Raw genomic sequence first — 5,985 nt, forward strand, 5'->3', positions numbered from 1 at the left:
GCTACTCCTTGGAGGCAAGGATTCTGGGGCTTCGTCTGACATACTTTAGGCATGTTGCCATGGGGGACAGGTCCTTGGAGAGGGACATCATGCTTGGGATTGTGGAGGGACAGCGCAGGAGGGGAAGTCCCTCTATGAGATGGATTGATTCGGTGTCTGGGGTAATTGGGATGGGCATGTCAGAGGCAGTGCGGTTGGCGCAGGATACAGCAGTGTTTAGGGATGTTTTGCAAAGGTTCGCTATGAGTGGCAAACGACTCGACGGCACATAACAACAACAACAACAACACTCCATTTGAGTAACCAAACCACGTGAGTGTGAAAAATTTCTGCCCCAAGCCCTAAAGATTTCTCTTGACCCATTTCTCAAACTCCTAATTGTTATTGTTTGTGTAAATGGTTTGCACTGTACCCGGATAAGCCCAAGATGTAGACCTTTTGCACTGTACCCATGATTTCATCCCTGTATCCTCAGAAATATGTCAACAGTAGGATATTGTAGCCTGGGCCCATAGCTCAGCATCTAGAGAAGAGTAAAGATATGAAAGCACCTACTTGAAGCTAGGACTTTGGGGATCCTGTTGTGTTCCTGGGATCTACCCCTCCTCCAACTGCACAGAGAAAAAATAGCCTCATTTATAATCTGGAAGTGTTTGCCTAAGTCAGTCGGGCACAACAACGCTTCCTTGGAAAAACCACGTCATGCTTGAAAATGTTGTGGATCAATGAAAGAGGAGGACTCTAAAGAAAACATATTCTAACAGCATATTTAGCAATGGATTCAAAGATATCAGAGATGATAAGGTAGCTCAGGATAGCTTAAGGCCCTTGATAGGATCTTGATGAGTCATACTGGACTACCTTGTACTTATCCACAACAATGACTAACCACATGAAAGGAGATTGTTCACCTTTCTGCGAGGGCACAGGTGGTAGACTGCAAGTCTGGGATTGAGAGTGAAATTCCTTATCATGAATACCCAAAGCACAATAACCTGGAAGATTTTCTGTTGTTCGGTGCCATTGAGTCGGGTACCATTCATTGGCATCCTATGAACAAGAGATCTGACACCTCTCCTGTCCTGTACCATCCTCACAATCTCTGACACATTTGAGCTCTTTGCTGCAGTGATTTTTTTCAATCTACCTCATTAAGGATCTTCCTCTCATGAGCTGTCCCCTGATTTTGAATGTGTATATATATTATGATTATATATAATAGGACCACTTTGATATTTTCAACTCCTTCCCTTCAGTTAAAATTGAGAGGTGAGTTTATAAGAAAAAAGGTATAATAAAGGTCTGAAGATATATAAACAACATGTTTTGGTTATGTTTTGTCGAGTCGCTGGCTACTCATAGTGTCCCTATGAAGGAGAGTCCTCAAAGCTTGGGTGTCTTTCATCCTTTTTCCAGGTTCATAGTGCTTTCAGAGGCAAGCTATTATGGAACTGGATGCCACTCCTTCTTCCAAGCTTGTTTTAATCAGAGAGATCCCCCCAACAGTGTTCACCATTAGAAATCAACCATTAAAGCATTTGACCCATCCGTGTCACAGTGTTCAGCCTCACAGCAACCTCAAGTTACCACTGTACTGAAAGTGTGCACACCAGGTCTATACGGCCTAGAGGAGTGCTTGAACAAAAACAAGTATTTTAAATAAATAACACTGTTTGTAGTTACAGATAGGGTAGAAGGAGGCTACTCATAGCTATAAAGTAGAAGATGAGAAGAGGAAAAAATCCACACAAAAATAAGCTTGTTAAAAAAATAAAAGATAACTAAAATTTCAACCATACAAACACAATGAGGCCTAGAGAAGATGAAGAAAACATCTGACAGAATAACACAGGCTAGATTCTTGCCATCACCATAGAAAGACTTGGATCACAAGAGTCTTTGAAGTTTGTCAGAAATGAGGTTAGTTATAGGATACTGTAGTCATTACCTCCTTTGAGATTTAATATCATTCTCAACAAGATGTGACGTAAAGACATAATCATCTTAATAATCATCATAATCATCTGCTTAAAGCAATCAAGCCCTTGAAAGAGAATCAAGTGGTGTGAAGTATGTATATTTTTAAATACCCAGTACTATATGGGGCAATAAATAGCTTTTATCTGTCCATACTCAGTAACTTAATTGTATTCATTAATCCAAAAATGAAAAGGTGTTTTTGTTTTCTCCTTGTCATAGCACAACTCCTTCCCATAAGTCTCTAAAGCACCCTAACCCTAATCTAGAAGAGGAGCTGAATAGTAAGTGGGAGAAAACCCTATAGTTGCTATGGTAGAGTTCTAATCTCTGTTTGTAGAGTAAGTTCTTACTCATGATGAAAATGGATTTAAGCAAAGTAGGTCCTGCGAAGAGGGTACCAATTGGTTGCCTTTAGTAGTGGCAATTCCAAGGAACCTACCAGCAACATCATTATAAAAATTATTGTTCAGTGAATGAATAAATTATTTTTCATACCTGTTGGGAAATTAAACAATAAAACAACAAAACAAATAATGTTGGTCATAGAGTCACTCTGATTCTTAATCCAGAATGCAACTATGTTGGGATCAATTCAACACTTAAGTGTGACTTATACCTATTAAACATGCCTAATCTATATGACAGGGTGTATTTGAAGATCAAGTAAACTCCATCAAGCAAACATGGTCCCTCCCATAGCCAAATACTGTTCTCCATTCTCCAGAGTCCATAAAACAATCACAAATGAGGGTGGTGCCATGGGAATATCCTGTCTTCTGTTTAGTCTACAAAAGCCAAAGTCTAAAGCATTACCGCGTATTCCGCTGTGAGCTTGATAGTGGAGTGCACCTGGGAAGCGGATTCTGATCAAAGAAAAGGAACTGCTCTCAGGCTGGGAAGACCTAGAGAACCTGCATAAACTGCCACTCTCAAGGTACATGGGGATTTGGGTCATATGAGTGCTGGGATGGGGTATCATAGGAACAACTCTAACATCTGAATACTTACAGGCATGGAAAGTGAGTCCAAATAGGGGTTACAAAGGCCAATTTGAGAAATAAGGTATGTTCTGATTCAGTCCATAGTCTTTCTGATTACTTGCTGTGCATGTGAAAGCTGGACAATGAATAAGAAGGACAGGAAAAGAACTGATGTCTTTGAGCTGTGTTGTTGGAGAAGAGCACTGAACATGGACATCCAGGAGAAAAAAAATGATATATCGTGGAGAGGTTCCCCCAGAGGAGTACTCTTTGGAGGCAATAATAATGAGGCTTTACCTCGCATACTTTTGATGTATTGCTAGGGGTGCTATTCCTTGTAGAAGGCCATGATACTGGGAAAGTTGGAGTGTCAGGGAAGGAAAGGGAGACCCTCAACCAGGTAGATTGACATGGTGACTGCTGCAATGGGCTCTTGTGTGTCAAGAAGTGTGAGTATAGCACAGGGTTCAGATCTTTTGTTCATAGGGACGATGTAAGTCAGACTCAAAGGCATCTAAAAACAACAACAACAATATTTGAAAGTAGAGGAAATAGATCATAGGCATAAATGTTGTAAAAAATTCAGATACCCAGGAATCAGTCAAATATTAAGAAGGCTACAAATATCCAAGCACAATCAAGTGGATTGTGGAAATATGGTACATTCGCACAATGGAATACTATACAGGAATAACGATTTTGTAAACTACTACCTAACTTAAGAGCAACTGGAGAGCATTATGATAAATGAACTAAGTTTCCTTGTTATGTTGTTGTTGCTTGCCATCAAGTAAAGCATACCTCATAGTGATCGTATGAACAAAAGACCTGAAGCTTTTCTATAACTATCATTTCTCAAAATTCATAGAGTTTCCAAAGGCATGTTGTTTAGATAGTGGATGCCACTCAAGCTACCAAAATATATTGTATGAGAACGTTATTTTAGAAGGAGTATGAGGATCCAAGGGGAAGGATTGTGGGAGGGTTGAGTGGTGGGAGATGAGTTAAGCATTGTTGTTGTTGTTGTTGTTGTTATGTCCCATCAAGTCACCTGTGACACATGCCGATACTATATGTACAGCAGCTCTAAAGCCTGTCATGCCCTGGAGCCGTCTCTTTGATTCTGAGTCCCGTTGTCCCAGTTACTGTCCTATCTATCTCATTTTCGGGACTTTTTCTCCTGCGCTGTCCCTCCATTTTTCTGAGCACAATGTCCTTTTCCAAGGACTGGTCCCTTTGGCCCCTAGCCCAAAGTTTGTGAGACACATGCTTAAAATCCTAGCCTCCAAGTGGAAACTTTGTTTTACTCTCTCCAAGACAGACCTATTTGGTTTCCTGACAGTCCATGGTATGTTCAAGACTCTTCTCCAGTACCATGACTTGAAGATATCCATGCTTACTTAATCCTTATTAGTTATTGTCCAGCTTTCTGACTGATACATAACGAGTAATAGCGAAGAATACAGGTTGGATTAGGGGTACATTAGTCCCTATAGTGACATTATTGCTTTTCAGAACTCTGGAGAGGTTTGTAATAGCAAATTTCCCTAATGCAATTCATCTTTTGATTTCTTGATTGCTGGTGCCATAAGTGTTAATTGTGGAGCTGAGCAAGCTGCAACTGCTAACAACCTCAATCTCTTCTTTCTCTCCCATGGTGCTGCCAATTGGCCCAAAGGTGAGAATCTTTGTCTCCTTAATATTGAGCTTCATTCTATATTGAAGACTTCTGCAGCATGTGCTTCAGCTCCTCCTCACTTTCAACGAGCAAGGTTGTGTCATTTGCTAAGGAATGTCTATCCATGCTTCATTGATTATGCAAAGGCTTTTGAATATGTATACCATTACAAACTGTGGCTAACTCTGAGAAGAATGGGAATCCCAGAAAACGTGATTGTACTAATGCGAAACTTATACTTGGACCAAGAGGTAGTCGTCAGAACAGAGCAAGGCAACACTGCATGGCTCAAAATTGGGAAGGGTGTACGCCAGGGATATGTCCTGTCTGCATACCTTTTCAACCTGTATGCAAAACAGATCATCCGGGAGGCAGGGCGCTATGAGGAGAAATGCGGCATCAGGATTGGTGGAAGATCTATCAACAATCTGTATTATGCAGATGAAGCAAACCTGCTTCCTGAAACTGAGGAGGACCTGAAGCGCTTGCTGCAGAGGATCATGGACTGTAGACTTCAATATGGATTGAGGCTCAATGTCAAGAAGACAAAGATTCTCATAGACCACTGGGCCAACTGGCAGCATCAGGATGGATTGTGAAGAGATTGAGATTGTTCACAGCTTTAGTCGGCTTCGCTCCACAATCAACACTCTTGGCGCCAGCAGCCAGGAAATTAAAAGATGTATTGAGATGGGAAAGTCGGCTGTTAGGGACCTCTCTAAAGTACTCCAGAGCAACGGTGTGTCTCTGGAGACTAAGGCGCATCTGGTACAGGCCATGATCTTTGCAATCACTTGTTATACGTCAGAGAGCTGGACAATGACCTGTGAGGAGAGAAGGAGAATTGATGTTTTTGAGCTTTGGTGTTGGAGAAGAGTGCTGAGGGTGCCATGGATTGCTACGAAAACAATCTGATTCATCCTGTTGAGGGTTAAATCTGGCTGCTCCTTGGAGGCAAGGATTCTGAGGCTTCGTCTGACATACTTTGGTCATGTTGGAAGCTGAGACCGGTCCTTGGAGAAGGACATCATGCTTGGGACGGTGGAGGGCAGGCGCAGTAGGGGAGGGCATTCTGGGAGATGGATTGATGCGGTGATGGGGTCAATCAGGATGAGTGTGTCAGAGACGATGAGGTTGGCACAGGACAGAGCAGAGTTTAGAGGTGTTGTCGATAGTGTTGCAATGAGTTGCAAGTGACTCGATGGCACATAACAACAGCAAGAACAGGTTGTTGTTGAGACTTCCTCTAATTCTGATGCCACATTTCTCCTCATAAAGCCCAGTCTCCTGAATGATCTATTCTATGTGTAAACGACAAAGGTGTGGAGAAAGAATGCATCCCTGACA

Source organism: Elephantulus edwardii, unplaced genomic scaffold, assembly GCF_000299155.1.
Source record: "Elephantulus edwardii isolate Elephantulus edwardi_28Jun2011 unplaced genomic scaffold, EleEdw1.0 scaffold00626, whole genome shotgun sequence".
NCBI classification, from domain to species: Eukaryota; Metazoa; Chordata; class Mammalia; order Macroscelidea; family Macroscelididae; genus Elephantulus; species Elephantulus edwardii.